Source organism: Dipodomys merriami, unplaced genomic scaffold, assembly GCF_024711535.1.
Source record: "Dipodomys merriami isolate MVZ:Mamm:240054 unplaced genomic scaffold, mDipMer1.0.p SCAF_2, whole genome shotgun sequence".
Classification (NCBI taxonomy): domain Eukaryota; kingdom Metazoa; phylum Chordata; class Mammalia; order Rodentia; family Heteromyidae; genus Dipodomys; species Dipodomys merriami.
This window is the reverse complement of record NW_027203381.1, coordinates 25,929,632-25,943,586: the sequence shown is the minus strand read 5'-3', so window position 1 is coordinate 25,943,586 and position 13,955 is coordinate 25,929,632.

Below are 13,955 nucleotides of genomic sequence, written 5' to 3'. Positions count from 1 at the left end.
CTTTGGCACATATGCAGTTGAATGCTTTAGCTCTCCTGCCAGGATGGTTAACTTAACACTTAATTATTATGTGTACCAAACAAAACGAGTTTGTGGGCAATACATTGTTTTGGGTTTTTTTCTTTTTCTTCTCTTATTTTTTTTTTCAAATTCCCCCCCCCCCCACTTTTCCACAAATAAATAAACTAGTTTCTGCCCAAAATATTCAAGAAAAAGACTATGCTTGCCTGGGGCAGAGGCCAGATGCTTTTACTTCCAGCTTCCTTCCATCAAAGCTGTGCAGTTTGGAAATTAAAATCTACAGCAATAATGAAACATATTAAAATGCATGCAAAGTCTTGAGGGCTTATAATATGCTAAAAACTGGCAATGCATGTTTACATCCATATATCAACTTGGATGTGCTGAAAAGATTTAAAGTGTAAAATATGCAAATATGTGTCATATTGTCACACTTGGTCTCTCTAATGGAACTCCCTTTCATCTCAAGTCGTCTTAATTTCATGAATATTACATGGCCCTCACACCTTTTACTCCTGCTGTTGCTAGGCTGAGAAGATTATGAAAATATGTTAATAGTAACTTTCATCAAATAAAAGTTGCAATATTCCAAATAAAGCATTTTCACTCCTCTTAAAATACAAATGGTGAAGGGTTTCACGCTATTTTGTTTCCCTGTGGGAGACCAGATAACTATAGACCAATTAAATTAATGAGCAAAGACCATGTGAATGGCAATATTTGCACATAATCCTGGCTCGCTGCGCATATGGACAGGTATGGAGCGGTATTTAGAATATCCTTCTAGAATAAAAATATTCCTTGGTTTCGAGTGCCAAGGGTATAAAGAAATGGGTTTCTAAATTAGGCTGACCTACACAAAAGCCCATGAATTTACATTTAACTGTTAAAGAAATATGGGAAGTAGAATGAAAAGGAAAAGTTTAAAGAATCCTTTTTCATTTAGGGAAAGATGAAGAACAGTGGTAATTTGGGGATCTCAGGTAATCATACAAAAGGAAATACTATACTCTGCCCATCTTGAATACTTTGTCAAATCACGGCCAGGATGAAAACCTTGTTCCCATAGAACATATCAAGACATCTACTGAAGCGCTCTGAAGTGCTTGGGTTGACTTACCTCACTGGTACATTTAATACTGGTTGATAACAAAAACAATAAGAGATAATCTATTGTGGAGCTAATTTGTAACAGGAAGAATTAGGGTCTATATAGAAATCACAAGAATCCTGGATTCCATAAGAGGATAAAAACAAACATTAGTTTGTGTTAAACTCTCATTTTACAGTAACATTGAATTTAATAAATTGGAAAGAAGATTTTTTTTAGCCTATGGACACTCTATAAAAAGGTATGTGGAAACAATGGGACCTATATCTCCTTGGGTCTAGCTTACTTCACTCAAGATGATTTTTTTCCAAGTCTTTCCCTTTTCTAACAAATGGAGTGGTGCCATTCTTTCTGATGGAAGCATAGAATTTCATTATATATACCACATTTTCTTGATCCATTCATCAACCCAGGGGCATCTGGGTTGGTTCCATATCTTAGCTATGGTGAATAATACTGCAATAAACATAGTTGTGCTGGTAGCTTTAGTGTGGCCTTGTTTGGGGAAATGCCCAGAACAGGGATTGTTGGGTCATAGGAGAGTTCTATGTGGAGTCTTTTGAAGACCTTCATACTGCTTTCCAAAGTGGATGAACAAATTTACACTCCCACCAACGCTGCACTAGTTAGGGTTCCCTTTGGCCACGTCCCCTTCAGCATCTGTTGATTCTAGCCATTCTAAAAGGGGTGAGGTAGAATCTCAATGTTGTTTTGATTTGCATTTCTTTTATGGCTAGACAAATTGAGCATTTCTTAATGTGTCTATTGCCATTCTTATTTCCTCTTCAGAGAAGTCTCTCTTTAAGTCTTTAGCCTACTTACTAATGGGGCACTTGTTTATTTGAGTTTATAGTCATGATTGGAATGATTGTGACCAGACATCAGAATGAAATATATTTATTCTGAACTATGGCTGGGTTAAAATATTAAGAGTTAAATGTGTTTAGATCACTGCCTTGAAAGATTGCTCATATTTTTTTGACATTTTCTTTGCATTTGTAGGATGTCTTTTTTAGATAAAGCAATTAAAGCATAATCCATTTTTTTTAAAAAAAGCATGTGGTAGAAAACTAAAATATGATACCTTAAAATAATGTGTGCCAACATTTGAGAATCAGGAATTAAATAACACTTGATAGAAGCAAGGTTTGTATCCGAGGAAAGATTTTTCTAGACACTGATTCACAAAAACATATTCGTAGCCAGGCAATTGGTGCATTCCTGTAACTCCAGACCTCTGAAGGAAGAGACCAGATTGGACTACATATCAAGACCCTGCCTGGAAGAAAACAAATTGTTTTCACAGATGATGAAAGGTAAAAGAACAGTCAACCAAGAATTAAACATATAAGCTTTACACACATTGTGAAATACATGTTGAGAAGACTGCTGTACAGAGGGGACTGTGCTACAGGGTGGAAGGATGTTTGAAACAATTTAAAAATCTGGGGAGAGATTACTGCAGCTGAAAACAGGCCACTTACTGTTGACAGATAACAGAGTTGAGAGGGATCTACTTAGCTATTTATTGTTGTTGGTAGTGGTGTTTTATTTATATAGATGTTGCTTTCCTAAGTAGTTTTAAGATGAGAACTGAGAATTCTTAAGTTAAATAAATAAATAAAATGTAACGTGAATCCTTTACAATGTACAGTAAGTGAAATAGGTATATATGCATTTCTTTTTTTTTTTTTTTGGCCATTCTGGGAATGGAACTCTGGGTCTGTGCACTGTCACTGAGCTCCATTTTGCTCAAGGTTATAGTGCTCTACCACTTGAGCCAATTTCAGTTTTTCCTGTGAGTAATTTGAGATAAAAGTTTAACAGACTATCCTTCCAAAGCTGTTTTAGAAACATAGTCCTCAGATCTAAGCCTCCTGAGTAGCTAGGAAAAAAGGTGTGAGCCACTGGCACCCAGCTTGTATTTATGTTTTGTACATAGTATTGTTGTTTCTGATATAATAATCAATTTTAGGACATTTAGAAAATTTCTCAATTGAGAGAGAGAAAATAATTTACTTCTTTAGTGGAGACATATTTTCTGTAATATTGTTATGTATAATCTAAATAATTATTTATAAAAACTATTATACACACATTTTTCTTAAAAATATCGTGTGCTGAACTGTATGAATGAATATCTACAAGAATGACGTTTAATTCTCAATTAGTTGCTTCGTTTCTCATCTATATTAGACATTTAGTTTGCTTAACATTTTTGTCAGCAAGTATAAATGAACTACTAAATATTGTTTATGCACTTTTTTCCAAAATGTAATATAGTTCTCTATCCACTGTATATCTTTAAATAATGGTACAAAGGAGCTGACATTCACCAAGGCAGTTTATGAACACAGTGCATCTTGATCAATATCATTCCTTTCATCATTCTTCCCAACCTCAGAACCCATCCCAGCCCTACCGCTTCTCTGAATTTGCTTAATTTCATAGGAAATGTATCAATTTTTATGAACATATCCCTCTCTTCCTCTCATCTTTTGTCTTCCTCCCTCCTCTTCTCATCCCCCTTTCAAGTTCTTATTTCCTGGTGTTTAATATTAGACTGTTAGTTAGCCTAAGAAATTATACTGGTTGACAAATACCTTTTAAAGTTACATTGCAAATAGTTAACACAATATAGAAAATAACTATGGTTACTAAGTTCAAAGAAACATGCCGAGTGTAATTTTTTTGTCTTTTACCATCCATTGTGTTTACTTTTAGATTTATAGGCACATTCTAATTACAACAAATAAAGGAGACCATGAAACTTATGTTTCTTTGGGTCTGGCTTATATTTTTTATATATATATATATATATATATGTGTGTGTGTGTGTGTGTGTATGTATATATATATATATATATATATATATATATATATTTTACACTTGAACATGATAAATTAAACAGGACTGTAAACAGTCACACAGTGAGACCAAAGGAAAATATTCTTACAAGAGGATCACAAAGGCTCAATAGTTGTGGACGTATAATCATGTAAAATGATGCTTATCAAAATGAACTCTAAGAAATAGAAACAAGAAGTGGATGTTATTTGTCACTGTTTCTGACTTCTCTAGCTTTTGTCTTATGTGTAAGTTTATCTGTTTGAGAGAGAGTATACGCAGAGAAAGGAAATGGTGAGACAATGGATGAAATAATGAAACAGTGATACTAGACACTATGTTGAAAATGAATTATATGAATGGTGGGCGAGGGAGGTCAGGAGGGAAAGTCTTGGGAGGAAACAAAGAGGTGACACTGTTCAAAATTCAATGTACTCAATACCTGATTTATGTAACTGTACCCCTCTGTACATCACCTTTACAGAAAAAATTAAAATTGAAATAGGAAAAGAAACATACCTAAAGACTTAAGAACCAACCCAGATGCCCCTCAGTAGATGAATGGATCAAGAAAATGTGGTATATATACACAATGAAATTCTATACCTCCATCAGAAAGAATGACATTGCCCCATTTGTTAGGAAATGGAAAGACTTGGAAAAATTATATTAAGTGAAGTAAGCCATGCCCAAAGAAACATAGGTCCCGTGGTTTCCCTTATTTGCAATACCAGTATATGTTTGAGACAAGCAGAAAGGGTCAGATAAGTTGATGTTAGGTGAAATGAACTCCAAGATAAGTATTCAAATTTTTTTTCTTTCATGCGATTGTTTCTAACGCATTTATAAGATAACTTCTTTGTTGCTTTGTATGTCCCTCCCCCACAGTATAACCCCTGTATTTGATGTTGGTATAATTTGTGGAGGAGAAGGACAAAAACAAATCGTTTAAATAGGGATACAGGTGGACCCATTGCAACAATGAGATATACAAGTCGTTATGTTGAAAAACGAACTTTACAACTTTGGGCTGGGGGAGGGCGCAGGGGGTGGGAAGATGGGAAGGGGAAACAACGGAGGAGGGAACAATGCTTGATAAAAAATGTACTCATTATCTTGCCCATGTAATTGGATCCCCTCTATACGGTATTTTCGCAGTAAAAAATAAATTAAAAAATATTTAAGAGCAACTATTCCACCAACCATACCATTCTTTTTATTATTGCAGTAGGCCCTTGGTGTGTAGTTCCAATGACAGTGTCTCTTAGGTGTGCTCAGCAGACAGAGAGCTAAGTACTGTACTGTGGATGCTTAATTAATTAATTAATTAATTAACATTACCCAAATGCTCTCAAAGATATGTAACTTTCCAAAACATCTGAATATTTCACTTTATCACTTAAATTAAGCACATTAATTTTTACCTTATACTTTGAGCACTTTTTGCTTTTACAAACATATAGCTTCACAAATTTAAGGGCTAGAGGAAATATTATATGAAGCTCAAAAGACAGTTAACAGTAATGTGGGGCTACTAATAATATCTCTACATCAAATGAGTGGAATAATTCACATTGACTTGCATTGGAAGCTCTTTAAACTTTTTCATTGATTTATTATCACTATTTTTATTATTCTATGTTTGGTCAAAATAATATGTAATGAATCTTTAAAAAAAAAAACAGACAGGGGCTGGAAAGATGGCTCAGTGGTAGAGTGCTTACCTTGTATGCATGGTAGAGTGCTTACCTTGTATGCGTGAGGCCCTGGGTTCAATTCTTCAGCACCACATAAGCAGAAAAAGCTTGAAGTGGTGCTGTGGCTCAAGTGGTAGAGCTCTAGCCTTGAGCTGAAGAGCTGAGGAACACTGCCTAGGCCCAGAGTTCAGGCCCCATGACTCCCCCTAACCCCTCCCCCCCCCAACAAAACAAGTTTTCAGACTGGTAAAACAAAGTGAAAATAAACATCCAGTAAAAACATGATAGATAGGTAGTTACATACCTTGAATATTTGGGAATATGAGCTTTAGCTACCAACTCTGGCTGGAAGGAATATTTTAAATGACAAAAAATTGTGTGAAATATGTAATTAAAATAATATATAACCAACAACTTCAAATCTACAAAAGTTCACCTCATTAAAATTAAGAGTAAAATAGCAGCTACCAGGGGCTAGGAGAATATAAAAAAGAGAGGGAAGGAGATCAGTCCCTCTGACTGAGCAATGTGTACTAAGTTACAGTCAGATAAGAGCAGGAAGTTCTGCAGTACTCCTATACACAAGGTAGGTATAGATAACAACATTGTATTATACATTTCAAGACTTAAAGGAATATATTTTAAATGTTTTCACTCTAAGTGTATAGTGAATGTTTAAGGAGATAGATGCTTCAACTTGATTTGAATATTTCACAACGTGTACACATTGTTACACCATGTGTTACTTCATTAATATGTATACTTTTGCATTTTATTTGTCAATTAAAATTAATAAAAATTAAAGAGGTTAAATACCATTTCCAAGAAAGGAGAACAACATATATAAGGAGTAAAAATTAAATGCAGACAGCGGAATGAGACAAAATTATATCTTAAACACTGGGAATGTACAGCATATATTATAAAATGACCATGCTTACTATGTTCGAAAAAGAAAGCAGCAAACAATATCTCTAGGGCATAAGAAGTTTCATGAATACAGATTTCAAAGGAACAAAATATGACTATATAAATATGAAGTACAATAAAATAAATTAAAAACTCAGTGGAAATGTTTAACAGTAAAATTGACACAGTGGAAGTGAGAATTAATATACCAGAAGATAGATAAGATGATACTGTTCATAAAAAAAAAGCATAGAGAGCAAAACAAACATAAAATGCAAGAGAAAGAATATGGTTTTAGGGACTAGAATAAGTCCAAGAAGAATAATGGAGAGAATCTGTGTAGAGGTAATATGCACAAAGATAATGACTGAGAATTCTTTACTTCTGATAATAAACCATTCAACAGATTCAGCCTCAAGCAAGATAAATTAAATAGAAATTCATACCAAGATATATAACACACAAATTGTTGAAAGTGAAAATCAGACATGAAACAAAATTAGTTAGCAGAGGAAGTAGGTTTTCTATATAGAGAAGTAGATAAAATGCAACTGGCTTAAATACTGCCACAATGAATACCTTCTCCCCACAAAGTATAATAACATCTTCAAAATACCAAGAAGGATCTACTGATCTACTGTGCATTAAGTGTATGGTGCAAACTTCATAGCATTTTAATACAGGAGATGAGAATAAACCACCAGATAACTTTACTAAAGACTACTGAAGTATGCATACAAGGCAGGGAATTGGTCTTCAAATATAGTCTCTGAGCCAGGTGTTGGTAGCTCACGCCTGTAATCCTTGCTACCTAGGAGGCTAAGATCATGGTTCAAAGCCAGCCTGGGACAAAAGTATCTGTGAGATTCTCATTTACAATTAACACACCAAAAGCTGAAAGTAGTGCTGTGGCTCAAGTGGAAGAACTCTAGACTTGAGAAAAAAAAAAACAAAGGGACATAGCCTGGTCCTTGAGTTCAAGTTCCAGGACCAAAACACATACGAACACAAATCTAGTATTCGACAGTTTGACAGTGCCCCCAAAACGATGTGTGGATATTACAGAAATGGACAATACACAATGTAAATAGATATTGACTATCCAAAAATGATAATAATGTCTACTTTAAGATTTCAGAATACAATTCTAATAATTGAGATGGAGACCAATGATGGATTGCGAGCTTTTCATGTTGAGGCTCTGAGTTTTTTTTTTAACCCCAGCAGCAGGAAAGCAAAAGAATCTATAAAGTCAGGTAGTAATGAGATATATTGTCACGGAAATATAGTTAAAAATGGTTTGATCAATTTTATATGGTATTAAGTGACATGTTTTTGTATTACACCAGAAAATAAAGATAAAAAATTAATAAATTAGGCATATATATAAAATCACAGAACAGAAGAATTGATTTAAAATTATATTTTATTAAGTAGAAATTATCTCAAACATTGAGGAAAAAACAATCATGGTCAAATCTAAATTAAAAACAAAAAATGTTGCTTGCAACAGACACATATAGCAGAGATAAGTAAAAGTTGAAGTTCAAATCTTAATTTTCAGGCAAGATATATTACATCGAAAAAGTAATTCTAGGTATAAATATAATACAACTTCCTAATATTAAAAATTAAATTACCAAGAAGAAATAAACATTTAATATGTATGTTATTAAAACGTAAACTCAAATATGTAAACCAAAGTTTACTGACTTAATAAAATGGAAACTTCCCACTCATTTTAAATGTATATCCTAGCTATAGCATTCAAGAAATTAGTAAGGAAAAAAAGTTATCAGTGATATAGAAAATCATAGTTCCTGATAAAAAGTATATTCCTTTGAACACAAAATCAAGACAAAAAAGTCAATATTGGATTGTTTTCATTATATTCTGGTTATATGATAATGATTTTGAATAAAGCACACTAAAAAAGATTTGGAAAATATTTTATAACAAATTTAGTATGCTTCCTGAATGTATTATTCATTAGGAAATGTCAATTATATCATAGTGATAGGAAATTTAAAATGTATTAAAATTTGTAGTTAAAAATTATTAATCATATATACAGGAAAAAGCTGACAAAACAAGCCTTTTGCTTTATAGGAAAAATTAGGCAACCTTATTGTATGGCTTAGAAACAAAACAAATAGGTAAAGAGCTAAGGTCTTTGTTTAACATGTGGTTATATAATACCTAGACTTCTGTTAATCAAGACAAGCAAAAAGATCAAAGAAGGTTATATCTCTCCCAAATGAGCAAAATATTAATATAATCATTACTTGAAAAAACCTTAAAGACAGTAACATACATTAATCTATTCTGTCTTACTAGTAATCAATATTAGTACTGTCTGTACTGCCTATGTCACATTCAGATAAGAGGTTCTATTATGCAGAACATTAGTTCCAAAGTGGAATGGTTCCATATATCCACTGTGATGGGCATGACAACTGGCACAAGTATTTTGGAGAATATTTAACATTAGGTGGTGAAGTTGAAACTGCTGAGGGCAAATTAGGAAGGTAAACATGGTCGAAGTTCTTTTATGAAAGTATCAAAATAGAACAATGAATTCCATTTTTTAAAGCAGGATGGAGAAGAAGAGAAAGAGTTGGTCCTGATGAGTTTGCAGTACATTGTAAAAATTTATGAAAAAAATTCACATTGCAATTTCCCTTGAACAATTAATATTTGCTAATAAAAATCTTCTTATAAAATAAGCAGACAGTATGACTTGACAGGAGAGTCTGTCTCAATAACCCAGAGCCCAATTATTTTTAGAATGCATGTGACCAAACTCCCACATAGCTTTCACTACAATGTTTCTGAACTGGAAACAGCCACATTGTCTCTGAAAAAACAAATGGACACACCAATCGTAATATATTTATATCATGAAATATTAAGCATTAATAAAAAATAAATGATGGCTACATGCAGTAACATGGACAGCTATTTCAAATAAAATTTGAAAGAAAGGCAGACTTTCCATCTCCCAGGAATTGATTCTTTATTCTCAGTGACTTTGTCCTACCAAAAGATATCTTCATGGAACTGAACTTTTTGATAAAGAAAGCCATATAAAAGAAGAAAATACTACTCCAACTTTCTTAGCAAAGATTGTACCTCCACTGGAAACAATTGTGTGTTACCCTGTTTATTTGTTTACTATTGATTTACTTGACAGATTTCTTGTTTATGAGCCTAATACTGGGCAGAAAAGTTGTGTTCATACTGGTTATATTCAGGCAGGCATGAGATGACTTTCTTGCTCCTGAAATTTCAAGCTATTTAAACACTTTAAGATAAAATATACAACACACACACATATATGCTAATTCTTCTAATAGAGCTTTTAGTGTAGGTTTAAGTTAAATTATAAAATAAGTTCTCATTTATAGTTCTCATTTTAGAGTTTTATTAGTACAATAATGTAGAACTTGAGTAATCAAAGTATGCTTGACTTTCTTACAGACTGAATATTTTCAGTACTAAGTAAATACCTAATTCTTGATGCCTTTGCTATAGTTTGAATATGGCTTGATAATACTCCAGAATTCATGGATTGGCATCTTGGTTGTCATTGAGGTTATAAATGAAATGGTCAAAGCTGAAGAGGTAATGATTGGTGGAAGGCAATTACATCATGGAGGTGTTGAGGCCCCTGGTGTCATCAGTGTGGCTTCTGTGGGACTCCAATAACTTCATATACAAGTCATCATTATAAACAAACAAGCCTGCCCTCTGACTATCTCTTATTTCCTGTCTCATCTACTTGTTTTATGGTCTCTTTTTCACATACAATCCTGCCATTCTGATACAATTAACTGTGGGGTCCTCCCTAGATGGTAAACAAATTGGGCTGCATTATCTTTGAGTTTATACCTTCAATACTTGGAGATATATTAGTACACAGGCTTGGGTATTTTGTTGTGGCAAGTATAACTGTTCTAAAAGCAGAACATAGTAGCTGATACGTATGTTCTCGAAGGGTTTCTGAGATGGAGTATTATTTAGTAGACTAATCACTAGTTTTCATGAGGTATAAGCAGTCAAGAACTCCTCAGTTATAATGCAACACTGAGGATGGAATCTATAGCCTTAGGAATAGTAGATAAGTGTATCATTACCACTGAGATACAACCTCAGGTCTGAAGCCTTAGCATTCAACATTATTTCTATTGCCTGTCCAATTCAAAGAACATAGCACTACTGCATGAATCTCATCTTAATATAGCTATGAAAAAAGCATTTAGATGAGTTTTATAGTTTATCTTTTCTTAGTTACTTAGAATAAGCAGGCAAATGTCAGTCATAAAATATCTAATGGCCAATAAAATTTCATTTTCTTATCAAATGTTTTAATACATGGCATATTGTGGCTTAGCCATTTCATGATTCCTAATTGCATCCATCTACTCTCATGAAATATTTTAACACCAAATACCTTTCTAGCTACTCTCCTTTAAAAATAATTTTAAATGTTGTTACGATATGACTTTTTCTGTATCAGCTTATGCACATTTGAACTTTTATTCATTAGTCTGACTTGGAGAAGGGAAAGGGAATGACAACATGGTGAGACAAAGGACAAAATGCGAACTAATGCAACAGTGGTACTCACAAGACACTATTTTGGAAATGAACTCTACAACTGGAGGGGGAAGGAGAGTTAGCAGAGAGGGAAGGTGGAAGGAAATGAGGGAGGGAGTGACACTGTTTGACAAGAAATGTACTCATGACCTCACTTATATAACTGTAACCCCTCTGTACTTCACCTTACAATAAAATAAAATGGTATTTTTAAAAAATGGGACTGATCATTGTAGCTTATCATAATTTTGTATGCAGAAGCCCAGAATTTAGAAGTATATTCCATGTATAGTTTCTTACAAGTTCATAGAAATCCAATAAATATGGTATAAATTCTTTCCCCAAATGTGTACAGTACATATATACAGTCAGTCTCTTTATCAATGATTCTGAATCTGGATTTAAATACCCAAGGATGGAAATAGTAAAACAAAATAATACATGTAATTGAACATATAGATAATTTATTTTTAGCTAAATACAGTATTGCAGAGCATTTTCCTTGTCATGAATACTATGAGTAATTTGGATATGATGTGAACATGCAAATTATATATTGTTGTATATATTGAAATTGGAAATACACAAATTTTGGTATTCGTAGATATTTCGACAACCAGTTTGCCATTGGTACTGAGGGATATTATATGTCTGTATAAATCTATGCCTCTATTTGTGTATCTACTTACACACCAATGCATATACATTTATCTCACTCTTTCCTTTGTTTTTCTCTTATTATATAACACCAGATATATTAACTTCATTCCATTGTGTTTACATTTAAGGAATTTTAGCATCACAGCCTAAGATAAAAGAAGTATGTTTCAGATTTTACATCCTCTCCTTAAGAAGATTTTGGTATTTGTTAAGCAGATGCTATGTTGAAAATGAACTTTACAACTTCTGGGGGTGAGGAAAGATTAGTTGAAGAGATAAGGAAGGAAGGGATGGTAGGGGAAAAAGAAAGGCGGAGGTAACAACGCTTGATAGGAAATGTACTCACTACTTTAGTCATGTAACTGTAACCTCTCTGTTCAGTATTTTTTCAACAAAAAATATATATACAAAAAAAAGAAGATGCATGGCATGTTATTGCCATCAATTGGAATTTGGGTACAGGGTAAGGACAGGTTTTGAGTGTCAGCCTGTAGAAGGGTATACTTTTCATGTTTAGGCATATGTGTCTGCTTGACTTGGTTAATGGATGTCTATATAGCTGATTAAATATTATTGTACCTGCACAGGAGCTGCTAAGAGATTAGCATTTGAATTGGTAGACTGAGTAAAGCAGATGTTTCACCTTACTATAATTAGTCATCTAAACATCGTCTTTGGAGAACAGAAATGTAGCCAAGCAGTGGACAAAGGCTGAATGGATTTTGATTCTGCTAAACCTTGACCTTCTTTTGTCATTGGGAGTTCTGGTTCTTGGCCTTCAAATCTGGGCTGAACAATATGTTATTGACTCCAGAAGTACATGATCAGTGCTCTTGGAAACTTCAAGTAAGGGCAGCTCATTTTAGTACTTTACACTCCAATAACTTTGTGATCCCACTATATTTTGTTAAAAATCTCTTTCTATATGTACATTTCCTGTTTCCCTGGAGAAACCTGCTCAGTAGAGATATTGAATATGTGTACATATTTATGTATGCATGTCTTTTTATCAATATGTATGTTTCTCAAAGTTTATCCTTACATACTGAGATCCTAAATGATAATAAATATAAGATAAATGTGGGTAAAATTGCCGTCATTTTGTAATGTAATATTAGGTTCTTCTGTGCTTTCATGTTAGAAGTATGGTCTGGTTTGCTATTCCAAGGACTAAAGCTGAGGGAAAGAATTCTTCCTGCCTCAGCAGTACTCACTCCCCAGAGGAGACACCCTATCTTATCACATTTGTGTTGCTATAATAAAATACCTGAGTCAGGAGATTTTATCAAGAAAATAGCTTTATTTAACTCATAGTGCTAGAAATTCAAGAGAGTGGCACTGAAATCTGCTTAGCTCTTATGAGTGTCTTATGGTGGATGGAATCAGCATGGCTGGACACATTGTAGAAAAAGGAGACAGAGAGCCAATGGCAACAGGAGGTAAGCGACTGGGAAGAGTAGAGATTTGCTCTTTCCAGCAATTGCATAGGAAAGAGACCACTGATCCCAGACTTGGCATGTTCCCCTGAGTAACCACTAATCTGTTTATGAAGGCAGAGCTATTTTCCATCAGGCCCAACTCTTAAGAAGTTTACCAAGTCAAAAGCAATGGAAACAAGTCTCAGCATACTAGAATCTGAACTCCCAGTTTGTGGACCATTGGAGGGCACACCACAGACAAAACATGAAATTAATAGATACAAAGGAATATGAAGACATTGGTGAATCAAATAAACCTCCTTCCTTTGTATAGTACTCAGACTCAAATTCATTTAATAGTAGTGACAGAAAGCTGATGAAGATACCATTCTCTTTCTTTCTCTAAATCTGTAAGTGCTCACACAAAAACACTTGAAGTAGAGTTTTTAAAATTCTACCCAGATTCGTATTTTTCTGCTCTAGTGATGAATTGTAATTAAATGATAATTTGAGCAGAATGATGAAACAGATTGTTGTAGCTATACCCTTAAATATCACACTTTTGGATCCATTGTTTGACTCTTGTTTGAAAATGGGGAGAAAAATACCCATATATATATATATATATATATATATATATATATATATATATATATATATATATATATATCCTCTGGTGTTTGAATGAGAGA